The sequence below is a fragment of the Gopherus evgoodei genome, chromosome 1 (assembly GCF_007399415.2).
Source record: "Gopherus evgoodei ecotype Sinaloan lineage chromosome 1, rGopEvg1_v1.p, whole genome shotgun sequence".
NCBI classification, from domain to species: domain Eukaryota; kingdom Metazoa; phylum Chordata; order Testudines; family Testudinidae; genus Gopherus; species Gopherus evgoodei.
This window is the reverse complement of record NC_044322.1, coordinates 274169962-274190823: the sequence shown is the minus strand read 5'-3', so window position 1 is coordinate 274190823 and position 20862 is coordinate 274169962. Positions and strand designations below refer to the sequence as shown.

The 20862-nt window shown below is 44.0% G+C and overlaps 1 protein-coding gene across 1 annotated transcript in view; it reads left to right on the top strand.

Annotated features, from left to right (window-relative positions):
• Positions 1–330: 330 nt before the first annotated feature.
• The window catches only part of TCF20 (transcription factor 20), a 219989-nt gene continuing 199457 nt past the window's right edge, over positions 331–20862 (top strand). Inside the window, exon 1 of the mRNA XM_030547727.1 lies at positions 331–447. The gene's annotated coding sequence lies outside the window, so the exon portion shown is untranslated. The remainder of the gene's footprint in view (positions 448–20862) is intronic.

Sequence of the window (20862 nt, the reverse complement as noted above, 5' to 3'; positions counted from 1 at the left end):
GAGGGGGAGGAGGTGAAAAGAGAGGATGCAAAGAAAAAAAAATCAGACAAAACACTCTCCTCCTACTCCTCAAGGCATCACTATGAGATGTCAGAACCCTAATCAACACCAGCTCCAGGCCCCATCCTCCCAGCCCCAGCTGCCATGAAAGCCAGGCCCTGCCAGCAGCAGCTCCTCCTCCTCTCTGTCATCAGCCAGTCTGGCCTGACACATTGAGCCCAGGCTGCTGAGTATTGTCCTAAAAGCAGAAAGAGAGAGAGAGAGGAAAGGGGAGGAAAAAAAAAAAAAAAGAAGAGAGAGAGAGAAAAAAAAAATCACTCACTCAATCACATGACCTGACAGGATTTGTAACCATTTCTTTTTGTGCCACAAAGAATGTTAAATACATATACTAAAGCCCCACAAAAGGAAAGGAGCTAAAATGGGACAATAAGGAAGCCTTGCAAGGTAAGAGCCTTTTCAAAGAAAGGCTGTGACTTTCTAGGGTAGGGGGAGGTGTTCATTTCAGGCTCCACCACTCTGCCGGGGGGACTTGTTTAATTTCACATGGCTGCTGCTTTGCCAAGGGTCATCAGCAGAGGAAAAGTGACTAACGCAGGAAGGAGATTGCGCTGGTGCTTCTCCAGTTCTTTATTTTCTAAATTCTGCTTGTCCTGATTTTTCTGTCCCCCATGGCGCTACTGAGGACATGTTAGTGTGTGTATGTTCCTAACCGTTTGGAAAGGTAGATGTGCAGCCTTCATATTTTTTAGGAATATACTACAACCCCTGCCTCAAATATATTGCCTTTGATGTTGTACTGGAGGAAATGGGAGCTATTAAAAGCTAGTTTCTAGGGGAAAACAACATCAGTTGGGGGTGGGATGGAGGGTAGGTTAAGCTGGAAATAGTTAAAACAACTAAAGCTCTTTAGATATGGAAGTTTTTTTTTTGTCAGATTTTAACAGCTTGGAGGAAGGGGAAACTGCATTAATTTGTGTGTTTGTTTTAAATAAAGGGCTTGTAAAAGGAAACAGCAGGTCTGGCTTTTTTTTTTCTTTGAATTTTCGTTGTGTGGTGTTTATTGTGGTTTTTAAAAAAATCCCAAATGTAACCTGAGCTCTTCACCTCCTCCCCCTGAGAAAGGGGTTTGAAAAATGACTGTTTGCTGAAATGTATTATTGAAGGCAGGAGAAGGGATGTGGTGATGGGGGAATCTGTAGCTCTCACATTTCACATTCTTTAGCAACCTTCCCTTTTCTTAAGTGTGTACAGATACATATGCACACAAACCAGAGGTTTTTAGAAAAGCAGGCCCCAGTACAGTTAACCCTTGGGAATTAATCTTTCTTCTTCTTACCGTTTGTTTTTTAAAAAAGTCAGAATCCTGCTCCCCAACAGAGAAAGAGAAGGGGAGGAATGGAGGGCGGGGAGAGACAATGCTATCTGTTTTACAAGGGGCATAGGGAGAGAAAGTTTGAATCAGGGCAGTTTCTATACAGTAAGAGGGAAAACTGGCTGCTGAAAGCTATGCAAAGAGCTGGATGACATTTTTTTCCTTCCCTTGATATTTTCCATATGGTTCCACTCCTCTTGCATGGATTCCTGTCAGTCATGTGGCTACTGGGTGTCTCTGCATTCAACAGCCTTCAACCTCCATTTGTTACTTAAAATTTTGTAATGATCAACAAACAGTTAAAGCTTAATAATAATATTTAATACTTAGCTCTTATATTTTTGTGTTTGTGATTTGCCTTTTTATTTTTATTTTTGCTGCACCCAAAAGGCTTTTACAAACCAAAATGTCATGCTTTTCTGAATTTTGCAAAGGATTGCGTGGCAATTCTCTCTTCTTTTTAAAGCTTAGTCCAGATTAAAAACTGTCTCTGAGGCCTGATCAACACCTACAATTTTCAGGTCCACCTAGCTGTGTCATTCAGGGCTGTGAAAAATCTTGTGCCCTTAGTGCTGTAGTTAGGTCAACTTAACCCCCTGGTATAAAAGCAGCTAGGTTGACAGCAGGATTGTTCTATCAACCTAGAATAGATCTGCCTCTTGGAGAGGTGGTTACTTAAATTAGTGGTTTTCAACCTGTGGTCCACAGACCTCTGCGGGGTCCACAGACTATGTCTAATTTCTAAAGGCGTCCACACATGAAAAAGGTTTAAAACCACTGACCTAAATCAAAGGAAAAAACCCTTCTTGCTGCAGTAGGAAGTATTTCCACTCTGGTGCTACAGCGGCACAGCTGCAGCACCCTAGCTGTGCCACAGTAGCGTAGACATACCCAGAGCCACATCGCTGCTGGCTGTAGGCTGCCCTCCCTTTGCCCACTGTGCTTTTGAAGTTGATAGACAAGTGGTGGGTGTACATGTGTGACACATTCCCTGGGCTCAGCCTAATCCTATGTTGAAGGTTTATGACTGGACCTCTGCTGCAGATGGGGATAACAGTGTGGTCTGACCCACGGTGGTCTGAAAATATCTCAGCAGAATTTGCACAGGAAATTTTGTGAGAGCTTGTGGGTGTGGTGAAGAGGGTTATGTGGAGTTTGTGGGTAGGAAGAGGGGACTGTAGGGAGGCAGGCTGGTGAAGATGGGCCTGTGGGCAATTTGTGATTGCCAGTAAAGAAAGAGGGCAGAGTTAAAGAAAGAGGGCAGAGTTTGTTGCAGAGGTTACAGAGCTTTATAGAAGTAAGGTGTGTGTGTGTGTGTGTGTGTGGGGGGGGGGGTTATAGGAAGCCTTGGGGAGGGTATCAAGTCTTGTGGAAAATTGTTAGTGTTCTCTTCCAGCTCTCGCTCTCTCTGCATTATCTTAAAGCCTTGTGTACTGTATGAAGATAACTTGCTCCTGGGCATCTTCCTTGACACACCAAGTAGTCACCTTTGCTGATTCTTAACAAAACAGCCTGATTATCCCAGCCCTGTCCAACTAGGAGTGTTTCTGGGCTGCAGGAGCTTTTCCTCTGCTCTGTGTGTGTGTGTGTGTGTTACTTTGGAATATTCAAGGCAGGAGAGAGAGGGAGCCTCAGTTCCCTTCCGCAAGAAGATGCTGAACTGGACCTGGATGGGCTTTATCTCTTATTTTTAAATAAAAATAATAAATAAATAAACCCAGGAGATAGGGTTAAGGCCCCTTCCTCTGTCCCCCTCCCTCTTTAAATGCAGGAAAGGGACCAAAATGGATAGCCATTTTTGGTGATAGAAGATTGCTCTGACACAAGGGGAAGACAGTGAGAAGAGGGGAAGCCCAGGGCGGCTAGTACCTTCTCATATTATAACATCTCCCTGCATGTTTCACAGCTCTTCAGGCTGGAGATTTGGGGGTGCAAAATGAGAGATTACTTGGTATTATCAACACAAAGTGTTCAAAGAATGTGAGTCAGCCCCCCTCCTCGCCAAAAATCATGACTGGCTTTAAAATGCTGACACTTTAAATGAGAATGATTTTGGAGTTCTTTTTGTCTTCTGAGTGAGCCTTTATGACTCACATTTTCAAGCTTTTCTCTGCAACTGGAGGGCTGGAAAGGTAATTTTTTTTTATGAAAGCTGAGATTCTCAGGCAACATGGCTCCAGGTGAAACAGCAAATATTGGAAGACTCAGGATAAAATCGTGAGAGCCGGCAATACTGATTTTTTTTTCTCTCTCCTCCTTCTTGCTAGCTTCCTACACTCTCAGCCCTGCCTGGAAGGGGCTCTCTTTTTGGGGGAGAAGAGAATTCACACTCCCCAGCCAATTCTGTGTCTGCAGATTGGTACCAACTGTGATTATGGCTTTTTGATGTAAGCAGTTATGTTGCCAGGGTCTGGACTGAGATGCCCCTAGCTCACTTTACACAGGCTACTAAAGAACCATGAGAATCTAATGACTATGGCTGGTTATTTATCTTTGCAGAAAATGGGAGAAAAGTCCTGGAGATGGGGATGGGGAACACACAAAAGTAATATTTCTGGGTTTTTTTAATTAAACGATTTATAAACTTATTACTTAGTTCACTGGCCACAAACTTGTAAAAAAAAATCATAGTGGAGTCTTCTTCAGAGCTGGTTTAGCTGGGCTAATAAAGATAATCGGAGAGTCTCCTTGCTGCAGCCCTCTTCCACTGTTCTAGGCCCTTAAAGGGGCCTTATAAGTGGTGGAACAGTCCCCTGGGAATTCTGTCAGTACAGAGGCAGCATAGGGCTGATACAGGCAACTTTCTGCATTGTCTCTGATATAGGGATGTGATGAGATAAATGTGGGCAGACGGCAGGAATGGCTGATATAATCTGGCTATTCTAGGCTTCAGAGCACCCCTTAAGGGAGCCATGCAAGGCTGCCGTTAGCTCAGCTTGCATTGGGGGCCATAAAAGCCCACAGAGAAGACCAGAATTAACTTTGACTCCTGTACAGTGCAGATTGTGACCCATTGACTTTCTACTGGAAAAATCCCTAGATGTCCATTTGTTATGAGAGTTATAAGACACAGCATCAGTAATGAACTGTTGGTCACTGCTGACTCAGACAGGACTGCTTGACATCAGTGATCTAGAGGGGAAAGGTTCTGTATCCCATAAATAGATCTCCCTTTTAAGGCACATTGCAAAGCATCATAAAATGTGTTAGAAGTTTGACTCTTCTCATTAATAACATTACAAACAACTTTTTTTAACCTCCCCCCATTCAAAGACTTGACAAATAAGTCGAAGGAGAATGAATTCTTTTTTTGCACAGTTTTAAAACAAAATAGTTAATTCCACATATACCATTCTGTTAACGATCTGGGATTTTAAGTAGTTTCTTTATTTAAAACAGCTTTGCAGTTCACCTTTAAAATCGCTTCCCACCATATGGCCTAATCATTTCCCCATGCCACACTTTTTTCTAATTATCAAACCCATTTGCTTTAAAATAGGTGTTTTTAATTTCACAGCCTTGTCTTCTCCTGCTTGATCTTGCCCTGAAGCCAGGAGGCTGAGTCTGTGACATCACGTTCATTCTCTATGGCAACAGGCAGTGATTTACTTATTTAAATTTAATTAAAAAGCAGCTTTCAAATTCTAGGTATCTTATATATTCTGTCACTGGGTGACTGACTCTTTAAAGGGAGATGGGTCCAGTCCCAATTGTGACATATTTAGTTTGCTTATACAGGTGGAGAGCACAGTATTGCTAACCTCAAGAGATCACAAATCATGAGATTTAAAAACCCATCACATCATATTTTTAAATATTCTTTACTCATCTGCTAACAAGTGTGTGATAATTTCAGGTTGAAAAGTCAACCTTAAATGCCACCCTCTCCCTGGCTGCTCTGATGGAGGCTCCATTTACCATTTTCTCCCCCCTAAGACTGGCGAACTGCCATCCATTTTCTATTAGTGTCTTGACTCCCTCCCCTCCTAATTTACCACCCATTTTTAATCAAAGAAAATAAGTAGTTCAAGAACAACTGAGCTAATTAATGCATCATGGGTCACGCTTGCAGATAGAACTTAATTTACTTTTTAGAGTTGATGAGTTACAGATATACATATCAAAGAACTTTAAACTTATATCAATCATTCATATAAGCCATAATGTCACAGTAGAAACAATATGGAATTGCTTTAGCCTTTTGCAAGAATCCATCCTTCCCCCTGCACCCCATTCTCCTGTAACTCCTAAATCTGCTTCCCCTCACCCTCCCCATCCATCTTTTACAGTATCCCTGCTGCACCTCTCAGTCCCCCTGTCCCGTCCAGCTCCTGGCCCACAGAGTGGCAGCCATTTGCCTGTGGGCATGGATCCAATCTCACTGGAAACAGTAGGAGGTGGCAGCCACCTTTATTAAGGGCAGCTTTGTTGTCACATGCATGTAGACTGTAGGGAAATGGCATCAATTTTGCTGGCGTCAGCCCCACTGATGGTAACAGGGGATGGTAGCCATTTTGAATGAGGGAAGATTTGTGAGTCAGGCAAAAAAACACCCCAAAGTCTCCAGAGCCAGGATAAAAATCACAAGAGTTGGCAACACTGAATAAATGAGCAAAGTCACATGACAGGCCAGTCATGTGTTGACATCAGTTCTTCTAGGGTGGAGATAAGACCAAATTCTGAGTAGAATTGGAGGGGGAGAAGGGAAGCTCCAGTAGGACATCCTGGGAGTAGCTGCTTGGTGGAATCACTGCAGCAACCAGTCCAAGCTGGAAGGTCAGGTGATCCAACCTGAGTGAGTGAGAAGAAACTGAGGCACTAGCTAGCCTGAAGCCAGACCAGGTAGGCAGTGCTGCTATACCCACAAATAATTTTTTTTCTCTCTCAACCTGTTCATCTCCAGTTGGACTCATCCTCTCTGGAAAAATCTAGGAAAAGAGCACCTGACATTGGCGCTGACTCTGTGGGTGCTCCAGGGCTGGAGCACACCCAGGGAAACTAGTGGGTGCTCTGCACCCACTGGCAGCCAAGTTCCTCTCACCCCCTGCCCCAACTCCTTCTCCCTTGAGCGCGCCGGATCCCTGCTCCTTCGCCTATGTTGCAGCACTTCCCACCCAGCTGCCGCCAAACAGCTGTTCGGCAGCGTTAGCATGCTCGTGGGGTGATGAGAGGAGCGGGAATGTGGCATGCTCTCAGGGGAGGAGGCGGGGAAGAGGCGGGGCCAGGGCGGGGATTTGGTGAAGGGGTTGGAATAGGGGCAGGGAGGGGGTGGGAAGAAGTGGGGCAGGGGCAGGCTCTCATGGAAGGGGTGGGGCCTGGGGTGGGGGCGGTCGGTCGAGCATCCACAGGAAAGAGGGAAGACGGCACCTATGGCATCTGATAGCATATCCTGAAGTTCAAGAAATCTGGGGAAGTGCTTGAAGGTGAGTTCTGGTGTCCCAAAAAACTTCACTGAAAATGTCAGGCTGCCTATTTGAAGCAGGGAGCTGTTAGCTCTAGCATGTCAGCTGATTTGTGGTGTTCTTCAGTAGTTAATGTGGTTTCTAAGGTAGCCAGGACACAGACCATTCAGGGCTTTGTAGGTAAGCATCAACATCTTGAACTTCACCAGGAGAAGCCACTGTAAATCATGGACAATGGATGTCATTCATGTGCTCCCTGCACAATATCGTGCTTATCAGGTGAGCAGCTGCAGTTTGCACCAGTTGCAGTTCTAAAAAGTCTTCAGGGAGTAGCACTGAACTATAAGATCACTTCAGGATTGGGCAGCAAAAGAGCTCTAATTTGAGCACAAATATCTGCAGGGCTCTACATACCAATCCGCGCTTACTTCTCCGCTGCTGCTGGGCGCCCTGCCAGCGGCTGCTGCTCTCCGCTTTACTTTCAGAGCTGGGTGGCTGGAGAGTGACAGCTGCTGGCCAGGTGCCGGTGGGGGACGGGATGTAAACTACTCCAGATACAAAGAAGGGGGGGCCGCAATCAAGTAAGTTTGAGAACCACTGCTGTAGTGTATCAGTGAAGTGCTCCTAGCGTAGACATGGCCTTAGAGCGATATATCTAGGCTGGACAGGTGTCAGATTTTCAACTGGAAAGTCTGGTTGAAAAAGTGACCTGACAGTGTCTGGTCAGATCTACTGACCGGACATCCAAAGTCTGGTTACTACGGGCGAGGGAGGTGGGGAGGCACCAGCTCATCACCATGCCAGCCCATACTCAGCTAGTGTCACTTTCTACCTGCAGCTCCCAGCCCCGGAACTGCAGGCAAGTCCCTCCTGACCCAGCGGAGGAGAGTGGTAGGGAGAGGGGAAAAGCAGCGACTGACTGGTGGAGAAGGGAAGAGAAGCAAATGGGTGTATGTGACCTTGGGGGAAGAGGTGGGGCAAGGGCAGGGCCCCAGGGGAAGAGGTGGGGCAGAGGCGGGGTCTTGGGGGGAAGAGGTGGGACAGAGGAGGTTGTGGCATTCCTTCTGGAGTGTCTGGTATTTAAATACTGTATTACAAAGTTGGCAACTCCAGATATAGCTGAGTGAGAAGTGGAGCCCTTCAGATTTAAGCAAGTCACAGAGTGCAAGACTGGGGTGTCCTGAGATTTTGAATGCTCTAATTTATTTTTACACAGTTTAACACAATAGGGCCCTAATCCTAAATGGATTCTCTGGGCACTACTGTAATGCAAATAATACTTTGTGGTAACCAGGGCAGAGGAAGTGTAAAGGGAATGATGGGGGGCATTGGCAGTAAGAGAGGAAATGGCAAGGTTAGGGAACTTCTGTTAGGGGAGGTAGGAGGATGCTGGAAGTCAGGTGAATTGGTATCAGGCCTGGAAAAACTAGCACTGAACTATCAAAATAGGTGCAGCTGGAGGGGACGGTATCACAGCATTGCTACGTACTCCCCACCCCCTTTTCTGTGGAATTATTTTCCCTTAGAAGACATTCCAAGTGGCTTTATTATCAGGCTAAGTGGTGTCTCTTTTGTACTGTCTGTAGTAGGAACTGGACATGGTTTAATCTGCCTTTTCAAACCATGTAACTAATAGATATGTTCTTCTCTGGAGTGCACTAATGTGAAAGAAGAGAACTTCCAGGAGCCGATATGGTCAGAAAAGTGACTATGAAACTAGACCATCTTACTCAGCAGAGCTGCTTCCTGTGCATATTCAGAGTCATACGTAGGTGCTGACTTTAATGACAGAAGTAGGTTTTTGCTCCTGTTAGCCCTGCAGAGCCCACACAGCTATGACAGAGGGAATTGGATTCTCTTTTGGCTTGTTTATTATCATCAACAAAATTATCAGCAAAATTCCAGTTGCAGAATCATTATTTCTTGTGATGGTGCACACTGGAACGACCCCAGCTGAATTTGCAAGGCTGGCGGTTAGATGCACTATTTTTCTTAAACTAGTAAACTAGGCAAAATTGATGTAGAAGTCATTGAAAGATAAACATGAAACCTCAAGATGCCATTTTAGTCACTTAAAGTGCATTATTGCATTTTAAAATGACACACTCAGTTCACGTTCAGATTGTAACATCCCTCATTCTTTATTATGAGTGTTATTTGCATACATGTGTGGTCTTTTTGCCATAAGAGTTCATCTGCTCCTGTTGCTTACCCACACCTGGAGGCAGAAATCCACTCTAGTAACATCAGCCTTAATTTCTGCACAGACTATTTTGTCATCTATAAAGTAGGGAAAGGTACCTTACAGGGTTGCTGTGGAGATAAATTGATTGTCTGTAAATTGCTTCTAGGGATAAAGAACAAGGGAAGGAGGGACAGAAAATGGAGAATGTAGTACTATGGATGTTTTTTCTAAATAGACTATTTTTCCCCTGTGAAAAGAGCTGCCTATTTTTTCTAAGCCTGTCACAGGGTAATGTTCACAGGGTAAGAAAAGTTTGTCACCATTAATATGCTGACTGTAAAATGTATTTTTAAGTTTGTAACTATAACTGGCATTTCTGAACATAGTTCTGATGGTAGCCATTTTGTTGAAAAATAGTAAAAGTAGTATAATGTGACACCACTAGCTGGAGAGCCCAAATGAGATTAAAAAAATACTTATGGTTATGATTAAATCACAGGTGCCACTAGTTTACATTCTCTTTGAGCCTTCAGCCTGCATAACTTTTCAACCAGATGGTTGCCTTCAGCAGTGCCAACAGTAGTTAAACCTTAAAAACAAACAAAAAAATTCACATTTTAATTTTAGTGACAAATTCTTCTCACTGCAAAGTTCGCAGGACTAAGCAACTTGAGAGCGGGTTTCCTTTTTCTTGCCCTTGCTAGAAAATTAAGTCATATTAAAGCACAACCTTGTTAACACTGTTAAATATGACTTTTCAGTCTGTGTAGCTCATGTTCTAACATGACTTAATTTTCTAGCGCAGACAAGGGGAAATCCCTTAAGCCATACGTTTTCTCCTTCACACCCTGTGTTTGAAAGCAAAAGCCTATTTAAACTAGAGAACGGAACTGTTGGTAATTGAAGCAATGCGCAAGTGTAGGTATCAATAATGCTGCGAGTCCACACTAGCCGTGCTGTTTGGGGTGCAAGCTGATAGCAGTTTTACCCCACATTTACACTACTGCTGTGTTACACGGTCTTCTGGGTGCCTCTCCTATAGTTCCTTTTGTAGCCACCTGAAGCAGTAGCTTCTGAAATATTTTGACGGACTGTCTGAGAGCCCAGTAGAATTATGGGAGAAGAGGTCAAACTTCCATAATTTCCCAGTAAATCCCATTAACTCTCAATGACCACCATAAGTTCCTAGGCTCTTTTTCAAAATGGAGGCCAGGATAAAAGCTTGTCCCTTGCTCCTGTGTTTCTGCTGTAGTGTTTGAAAAGCAGTTGTGAGGATGTAGTGGTAGGGTGTCCAGGCAGTACCTGTTGAGAGACTCAGACCAAGACTAGAAGTTCATGGCGTTCAGCATGCAACAGTCAAAACCATTCCCAAACTGCCTGAGTAGGTGACTCTTTGCTGTGCTTGCAGCTGATCACCAAGTGGAGTGGTGCTTTGTGTCTGGACCATGACCACAGCCTGGTGGGACTAGATTGTTCATCCCAGGTCTCAAGAACAGCAAAAGCAGCATACATTAAGGATGAAGAAGACAATTTTTCTGGATCTCTCTGCTGAGCTAGCTCTGAAATGGCAGTTCCAGACTGCAAGGATAAGCTTTCCTTGTCATTGAAAAGCAAGTGGTTGTTGCCCTGTGGTGGCTGTCTGCCCTGGGTAATTATTAGGCATCATCGTGGGGTTGAGAAGTCCATCGGTGTGCTGTTGTGACAGAGGTTTGCAGGGCAGTATGTATCAGCAGTGAGTTCTTGGGTGTGGGGGACACAATCAAAATGATTAATGTGCTGGAGCTCACTAAGTAAGTTAAGCAGCGCAGGAGGTGTAAATGGAACCTATGTGCACATTTTGTGTTGTCTTTCTTGCCCAGGAGTACGTTGACAGAAAGGGTGCTCCTCAGTGGACATAAAGGCCTTTCTGAATCATTGGGTATTCATGGATGTCTATGTAGGAATGGCAGACAAAGCAGAACTTTATTCCCACTGAACAGCTCTGATGGTGGTGGTATTTCTGTCCCCACTTGGTTCTGTCTGACCCTTTGTACTCCCTTTAGGATGGCTAAATAAACATCTGCCTGATCAAACGAGACAGAGATTAAACCATATACTTGAGTGGTTCAGGAAGATGGTAGGTTAGAGTGTGCATTTGGGAGTTGGGAACCATGGTGGAGGTGTTTGACCTGCAATGAATGTTCAGTGGCTAACGTCGTGATTATTTGTATTTTCATGCTGCATTTTGCATAAAGTGAAAGCAAAGATGATGATGTCAATGAACAGTGAAGTGCTAAGGCGATTGGGCTGGAATTAACGTATGCACATCTGGACAGACAAGTGGTCACACCTGAGGCTGTTAGCGTAGGCTTCAATTGCCATGCTGCATAAATTAGAAATGCTCCATATACCCACTTTCAAACTGGTGATGGGGAATTGAGTATGGAACAGTGAAGTGAATATAACTTGGGATTTGTAGTGTATAGTGAATCATTTCATGCTGTGATGCAGCTGTGTTTCTTTTAATGTGTGAGACCTAAATTCTCTTTCTTTGTATGGTGAGGAGGTTTATGGAAGAGTGGATTATTGCAGTGCTTTGCTTTTCAGGTGGCAGGATTATACTGCAGATGGCTTTAGAAGGGTTTTGTGTGCTAATAGTGAGAGAGATGATAGAGGAGTGAACTGATGTATTATATTAAATAATAGTATCACTGATGTTCAAAGTACAAAGAACCTTTGATTTCAACAATAAATTATTTTACATGCTGACAAGCTTACAGGCCATGCAAAATATAACATATATAAAATGACAATTGTACAAGAGTAGAGGCAATATAGATCTTTTCTTACTAGCACTTGAAGTGCCTTTCGTTGGGATGTACATTTTCTTTTCCATCTTCTTGCACGTGGGTAGAAGAATGCTTGGGAGATGATTGGGAGGGAGTTGGAGGCAGTCCAAGAACTATTGTCCTAATTGATGCCATGGGTATTGGGTAGGTGGAGCAGATACAGGAGCAGGTGCCAGCTGCTGGGTCAAAGTAACTTTTTCTTGTGCCTTTTACATAGACAGATTATTTTAGAATTGTCTGTCCTCCATTTGCATCTCCTTCCTTTTAGAATAGATTCCTGCATAACTTCCTTGTTGTCCTGCCTCTCCATGAGCTTTTCAGTGTTGTCTTTCACAGGTGATCCTCATCTCGTGCTCTTTAAACTGGTACAAAGGCTCTGCATCTGGTTCTCTTAGTTTTTCCTCTTCCTGGAGTCAGTCTGCATACCTTCCTACCTGTTCTCGGACATCCGTATTGCTGGAATGCACAATACAGTGAAAAACAAGAAATCAGTGTTGATCGTAGCAGTGCCCCATCAATCTCTTGGAATACTTAGACATGCTATAAAAGTAGCAGTTTTAGTTCAGTTTTGAATTCCAGTGCCTACTTTTAAGCCACTCTGTTAGTGGCATAGAAATGCTAAGGACATATTAGAAGTCACAGAGATTACAGTAATAAGATAGGGTGGGGATTACTTTAAGGTGAAAATGGGGCTGATGAAGATGGAAGGAGAGGAGCATATGGTGATCACTGCAATAGAGTAAGAAAGATGGCTTATTACAAGCCCTCAGAAGAACATCTCTTTGTGGAGGCTCCCAGCCAGGGAAGAAAGAACTGTTCAAGGGAATGAGAGGAAAGCCTGATAAGTTTTGCACTATAATTATTAACACATATACTATTTGACCAGTTCCACAAATGGATCTGGTGTGAGAGTTTCTAGATGTGGTTTGGGAAGGGATACATGTATTTCCAAAACTTGTTTGCAAAGATTAAGCATTTGGTTTTATCCGAGGCTTTTGGACACAATTGCTATGGAGTTGGGTGGGTGGGAATAAGGGCTAAAATTAATAAGTAGGACTGTTCAATTGTCATTTTTGCGCCCCTTACTCATGGCCTGTGTTGAGCATCAGTTTAATTCCTAAACATGCTTTGCGCTGCTTCGAAGATATGAAATAGAATGAATCTGATTAGCAATGCTTTTCATGCATTAAATGAGTTATTGCAAGCAGATAAAAGCACCATGCTACTAAGGCACCATAGCCAAGCATATGTGTTGACAGATACAATGTAACGTAACTGCCATGGCCATAGAGCCCAGTTTGTAATTTCTTGTAATAGAAACCGCTTCCTTTTAAATTGCTGTTTCTGTTTTACTTTTTGATTTGTCTCCTTCCTGCTTGTCTGCCATTTTGAGTCTGGTCACGTGGCATAGCTCATCCAGCTGGTATGTACGCCCCGCTGGGTGCTTCCACCCTGAATGGAAACAATGGCTTCTGCAGCCAAAAGGAAGGGGGAAGGGATGCCAACTTGAGAATCCCAGTTTGGTTCCCTCATTATTCCCAAGAATAGGCGAAGCAGCTGCTGCTCATGCTGTGCTGGCGGAGAGAGGGAGGAATAATGGAGGGATGAGAGATGGGCACTGCTGCTCTTGTGTGACACTCTGTCCGTTTTAAAAAACACAAACCAAAACACTAATTGTGGAGTTTATAGAAACCTGCACAATTTTTCCCTCTGCCTAAAAATCAGCCCTGCGTCAATTCATCTTGCAATAAAAACTGTGTACTTGCGGCATAAGGCTTTTCCTGCCATGCTGACTTGGCCACTGCCTCTGCTACCCTGTCCTGCTTGTCTCTCCCCCCACATCCCAAAAAAGGGTCTGGCTCCTTCCCCAGTGGCTGTCTGGTTCAAGGAGTTGCTGTTCCTCCTCCTTTGTTCTTCCTCTTTATTGAGCCATGTGGTACTTCTGGGCAATGCATTAACACAATGGGCTGGATGGAAAGGTGGGTCTTGAGCATTTGGTTCAGCTCATCAGAAAACTGGGGAAGTCTTCTTCCTGTGACCAGATCATTTTTTGTCCCAGGACCTCCAGTCTTTTTTCATTTTCTTAAAGACCTTTTGGTGTTCTTGGTGATGCCCATCTCTGCCAGATGATGTTGGTTACTATGAAAAGAGTGCACATCTTAGCTCCATGGTTTGTGCAGTGTTATTTATACGGGTGATTGGCTTACAGCCAGTTTGACACCTATGTTGTGGAGGGCAGAAAGCTGATCAGACTGGCCAGCTAAACAATGACAGATATAGATTGGTAGTGGAAAGTTTGCACCATTGGGGCTATGCCAGCCATCTTCATCCCCACTGGGACTGCTTTGGTGGAGACTGGCACAGTGAGGGACTGCATGGTCTTGCTTAAAGCAAATACTATATTCTAATTCTAAATACCACAGATGACAATTTTGTAACTCAAAAAGTGTTGCAGCCAGTATGGGAGAATTCTATATTAGGCCTCGTCTTGACAGATAAAGAGAAACTGATCACAGAACTAAAAATCAATGGTAGCTTAGGTACAAGTGATCGTGAATTAATACATTTATTCTGTATACACATTAAAAAGTCCAAACCAGCACAGTTGGTGCTTTAAAAGGGCTCGTTGCACAAAGCTGAAAACAATTATGAGTCAAAGCAGCTGGGAGGAAGAATTTAATCAGAAAAATGTGAGTGAAAATTGGGAAGCCACAATCAAGGAAGAAGGCCATATTGGTTTAAAAACCAACTTGGTTTAGAGGAGAAGTGAAGGCAGAGAAATCTGTGACCAGCACTGTGAAGGACAATAAGGAGTTTTTAAAGTATATTATGAACCAGGGCTGCCCAGAGGATTCAGGGAGCCTGGGGTCTTCGGTGATGGGGGGCCCTCGTTTCAGCGGTAATTCGGCAGTGGGGGGTCCTTCCACTCCGGGAGCCGCCACTGAAGTGCTGCCGAAGACCCGACACTTCGGCGGCGGGTCCTGGGGTGGAAGGACCCCCTGCCATGGGTCTTCAGGGCACTTTGACGGTGGTTCCTGGAGCGGAAGGACACCTGGCTGCTGAGTTGCCGCCGAAGACCCGGAACAGAAGAAGCTCCGGAGGCCCGGGCCCTGTGAGAGTTTTCCGGGGCCCCCTGAGCGAGTGAAGGACCCCGCTTCAGGGGCCCCGAAAAACTCTTGTGGGGGCCCCTGCAGGGCCTGGGGCAAATTCCGCGCACCCCCAGACCCGGGCGGCCCTGTTACGAACAAAAAGAATCCTAACAAAGATGTTGGTCCCTTACTAGATGGAAATGGTAGAATTCTCAAAAATAATGCAGAAGAGGCAGAAGTACTCAATAAATATTTTTGTTCTGTATTCGGGGAAAAGAACAGATGATGTAGTCATATCAATCTTTCCATTCCACTGGTATGTCAGGAGGATATTAAACAGTGGCTACTAAAGTTAGACATTTTAAAATCAGCTTGTCCTGATAAACTCATCCAAGAGTTTTAAAAGAACTGTCTGAGGGGCTTTCTGGACCGCTAATGTTGATTTTCAGTAAGTCTGGGGACGCTATGGAAGTTCCAGAAGAATGAAAGAAAGCTAGTGTGTCAATATTTGTAAAGGGTAAATGGGATGACCGGAGGAAGTAAAGGCCTGTCAGTATGACATTGAACCCCGGCAAGATAATGGAGCGGCTGATACAGGACTCAGTTAATAAAGAATTAAAGGAAGGTAATGTAATTAATCAACATTGGTTTATGGAAAATAGAATCTGCCAAACTAAGTTGATACCTTTTTTAAATGAGATTAAGTTTGGTTGATAAAGGCAATCGTGTTAATTTAATATTCTTAAACTTCTGTAAGGTATTTGAGTTGGTACCACATGACACTTTAATCAACATGGAACACACTGAATGGATTAAAACATGGCTAACTAATAGGTCTCAAAATGTATCATTAAATGGGGAATCATTAAATGGGTGTGTTTCTAGTGGGGTCCCACAGGCATCAGTTCTTTCCCTTATGCTATTTAACATTTTTATCAGTTATCTGGAAGAAAATATAAAATCATCACTGATAAAGTTTGCAGATGACACAGAAATTGGGGGATTGGTAAATAATGAAGAGGACAGTTCACTGATACAGAGCTATCTGAATTGCTTGGTAAGCTGGGTGCAAGTAAACCAGGGGTGGCCACCCTGTGACTCCAGAGCCACATGCGGCTCTTCAGAAGTTAATATGCGGATCCTTGTATAGGCACCGATTCCGGGGCTGGAGCTACAGGCGCCAACTTTCCAGTGTGCCAGAAGGTGCTCATTGCTCAACCCCTGGCTCTGCCTCCACTCCAACCCTTCCCGCCCCCTCCCCTGAGCCTGCTGTGCCCTCGCTCCTCCCCCTCCTCCCCAGAGCCTCCTGCGCTCCATGAAACAGCTGATTGGGAGGTGTGGGGAGGGAGGAGGCGGCACTGATCGGCAGGGCTGCTGGTAGGCAGGAGGCACTGTGGGGGGAGCTGATGGGGGGCTGCTGACGTATTACTATGGCTCTTTGGCAATGTACATTGGTGAATTTTGGGTCCTTCTCAGGCTCAGGTTGGCCACCCCTGAAGTAAATAATATGCATTTTAGTACAGCTAAATGTAAATGTACACATCTAGGAACAAACAATGTAGGCCATGCTCACATGATGGTGGGCTCTATCCTGGGGAGCAGTGATTCTGAGAAAGATTTGGGGGTTGTGATCGATAATCAGCTGAACATGAGCTCCCAGTGTGATGCTGTGGCCAAAAGGGCTATAATATGATACTTGGATGCATAAACAGAGGAATCCTGAATAGAAATAGAGAAGTTATTCCACATCTGTATTTGGTACTGGTGCTACCACTGCTGGAATATAGTGTCCAGTTCTGATGTCCGCAATTCAGGAAAGCCTTTGATAAACTGGAAAGGGCTCAGAGAAGAGTATAGAAATGATTTAAAAGCAGCAAAGAATCCTGTGGCACCTTATAGACTAACAGACGTTTTGGAGCATGAGCTTTCGTGGGTGAATACCCACTTCCTCAGATGCATGTAATGGAAATATCCAGGGGCAGGTATATATATGTGTGCTAGCAAGCAAGCTAGAGATAACGAGGTCAGTTCAATCAGGGAGGATGAGGCCCTGTTCTAGCAGTTGAGGTGTGAAAACCAAGAGAGGAGAAACTGGTTCTGTAATTGGCAAGCCATTCACAGTCTTTGTTCAATCCTGAGCTGATGGTGTCAAATTTGCAGATGAACTGAAGCTCAGCAGTTTCTCTTTGAAGTCTGGTCCTGAAGTTTTTTTGCTGCAGGATGGCCACCTTAAGGTCTGCTATAGTGTGGCCAGGGAGGTTGAAGTGCTCTCCTACAGGTTTTTGTATATTGCCATTCCTAATGTCTGATTTGTGTCCATTTATCCTTTTCCGTAGAGACTGTCCAGTTTGGCCGATGTACATAGCAGAGGGGCATTGCTGGCATACGATGGCGTATATTACATTGGTGGATGTGCAGGTGAATGAACCAGTGATGGTGTGGCTGATCTGGTTAGGTCCTGTGATGGTGTCGCTGGTGTAGATATGTGGGCAGAGTTGGCATCGAGGTTTGTTGCATGGATTGGTTCCTGAGCAAGAGTTATTATGGTGTGGTGTTAGTCTATAAGGTGCCACAGGATTCTTTGCTGCTTTTACAGATCCAGACTAACACGGCTACCCTCTGAGAAATGATTTAAGGTTCAGAAAACATGCCTTGTAGGGATAAACTCAAAGAGCTCAATCTGTTTAGCTTAAAAAAAAAGAAGGTTAGCGGATGAGTTGATTACAATCTTAAAGTATCTACACGGGGAACAGATATTTAACAATGGACTCTTCAGTCTAGTAGAGAAAGGTGTGACATAGTCCAATGTCTGGAAGTTGAAGCTAGACACATTCAGACTGGAAACAAGGTGTAAATTTTTAACCATGAGGTTAATTAACCCTTGCAACAATTTACCAAGGGTTGTGGTGGATTCTCTATTACTGGAAATTTTTAAATAACGCTTGGATGTTTTTCTAAAATCAGCTCTAGGAATCATTTTTGGAAGTTCCCTGGCCTGTGTTACACAGGAAATCAGACTAGATGATCACAGTGGTCCCTTCTGGCCTTGGAATCCATGACAAGCTAGTGTAATCTAAATGGTGACTGTAATGCCTGCGTGTTGCTGGGGGCACGTTCCAGGTGTGTTAGGGAGCCCACACGCTGGTTAACATGTCAAATCTCACTAGCATAGACCCCTGAAAACTCATCTTTTGGTGAAGGAAAAATTTCAGAAGCCATTTTCAAAAGAGATGGGGAAAAAATGAGAAATGTTGGGAAAGGTAAGTACAGCGCTTCTTAAAAAAGTTCCCCCAAAGTGCATGTGAATATTCTTGTAGAGTTTGAAGGGGACCATTAGATCACCTGGGCTGGCTTCATGTATTACACAGGTCATAGACCTTCACCCAGTTACCCCTGTATTAAGCCCAATAACTCATGTTCATATAAAACCTTGTAATAAGCACATTGGTGGAGCCAAGTTGTGCTCAATAGGGTCCCCTGCTTGCCACCCCTGTAAGACTGAGTAGCCTTCATGTAATTCAAATATCAGTCTGTGTGTCTATGCCTTCACTATGTGGTACCTGAGAAATGAGCAGGTGTTGATAGCAGAGAGAAAAGTGGAGAGGCGGAGATTATTGAGGTTCCATTGAGCCTAGTAGAGACTTCCACCTCCACCCACTTTGTACCTCTTTAATGGCTGGTCCACATAAGAGGCTTAGAAGAGTATTGCCGCTTTCATGTATAGAATTTAATCCTTTGGCTCAAGTGGTAGAGGTTCATGTTTTTAGCGCTGATAGGCAAGGGTTCATACCTCGCTGTCCAGCCTAGTGGAGTCAGCTACAGAGGCAGTGTATTTGGGTAGCAAACCATCAATCCTGAGGAAACTAACAGTACACACTGTAGTAATGCACTTTCCCATTAGCACAGTCTGCTGTGAGCCTGTCATACTTCCCTCCCCACTCATTACATTAGCTCCACATATAATAGCGTGTCAAATTCAAAGTCATGGTGCTTAGGGTACCTAAAAGATTGCCTAATGTAGCAGGGCAAGGACTGCGGTCGATAACACAATTCCCAGTACAGTAAAGGTCTTCTATGCAGGAGGCACAACTTTCTCGGGTGTTGGGGCAGGATCTAAGGTCTTGCTGGTCTTATGTGCACTGAAATCTCAAAAACTATGAATTAAACTGATATAGATATTTTCGTGCAAGTCTGTGTGTGGACACTCTTCTTTCAGAACAAAGGATGGCTAAAGTTGTTTTAGATAAAGTTGGTTTGCTACTAACCAGATGTGGAGCAGGCCTAAGAACTTCTACAGACATCACTGCGTAGTTCTGGAAGGGGCTCATGGTGATAGATGCAGTATAAGAACTGGAATGGAATTAGCCGGGCTTGGAGAATGGGAAGATGGTGGCTTTCACCTTTAAATCACAGATTCCCATCCAAGCAGTGAATTGAAATGGCTTGTGTCATAAACAGATAGCTAAGGGTTAATGTCTCTTTCACCTGAAGCACCTGACCAGAGGACCAATCAGGAAACCGGATTTTTTCAACTTTGGGTGGAGGGAATTTTGTGTCTGAGGTCTTTGTCTGTCTGCCTGCTTTCTCTGAGCTTTGGAGAAGTAGTTTCTGCTTTCTAATCTTCTGTCTCTAAGTGTAAGGACAAAGAGATCAGATAGTAAGTTATATGGTTTCTTTTCTTTGGTATTTGCATGAATATAAGTGCTGGAGTGCTTTGATTTGTATTCTTTTTGAATAAGGCTGTTTATTCAATATTCTTTTAAGCAATTAACCCTGTATTTTGTCACCTTAATACAGAGAGACCATTTGTATGTATTTTTCTTTCTTTTTTATATAAAGCTTTCTTTTAAAACCTGTTGAAGTTTTTGTTACTGGGAAATTTCAGGGAAATTGAGTCTGTACTCGCCAGGGAATTGGTGGGGGGAAGAAATCAGGGGGAGATCTGTGTGTGTTGGATTTGCTAGCCTGATTTTGCATTCCCTCTGGGTGAAGAGGAAAGTGCTTTTGTTTCCAGGACTGGGAACGGAGAGGGGGAGTCACTCTGTTTGGATTCCCAGAGCTTGTATCTGTGTATCTCTCCAGGAGCACCTGGAGGGGGGAAGGGAAAAAGGATTATTTCCCTTTGTTGTGAGACTCAAGGGATTTGGGTCTTGGGGTCCCCAGGGAAGGTTTTCCAGGGGGACCAGAGTGCCCCAAAACACTCTAATTTTTTGGGTGGTGGCAGCAAGTACCAGGTCCAAGCTGGTAGCTAAGCTTGGAGGTTTTCATGCTAACCCCCATATTTTGGACGCTAAGGTCCAAATCTGGGACTAAAGGTATGATAGCTTGGCAGTATCATTCCATTTCCTAGTGCATAGATATCATTTGGTACCCTGGTTGGCAGTTTCAGCAGAGTGGTCGTAGAGACAGAACACCTATCTTGTTCCTAGAAGTTGGGTGGACTTTCAAAGTCAGGAGTGAGGTTTGAGGATGGTGCAGGAAATCAGTATCTCTCAAACTTCACTCATTTTAGTCCCAAAGTTCTGTATGTCCTACACAGTTTTGGTGTCCTTTTGCTTCTTTTATTGAAAATTATTTGTATCAGAAAGACTCTTAAACTGAGTTTCTTGAGAGAATGCACTTGGGAATGAAATCCTGACAGCAGTTTAAGTTTCCTGCATGAAAAATTGTTGTGTCCCCCTTGTTTTGGGTCTTTGCCACGCATTTCAGCCCTGGCAGGCTGAGAGGTACAGGGGAAGAATGTGTGTGTTATGAGCTGCTGCTGCCTGTGCATCTCTTCTTGGAATAAGTGCAGGTCTTAAGTCTCCAGGGAATGTCAACTTGGAATCTTTCACCTGTGCTAAATTCACAGAACTAATATAAGAAACACAATGGCGTCTCATTGTAATGATAACTGCAGAGCTATGCACTCATTTTACTCATGTAGGACACTTCTACAAGCATCAGTCAGATATTTAGAGCTTTCTAACTTAGCAAGTCTTGA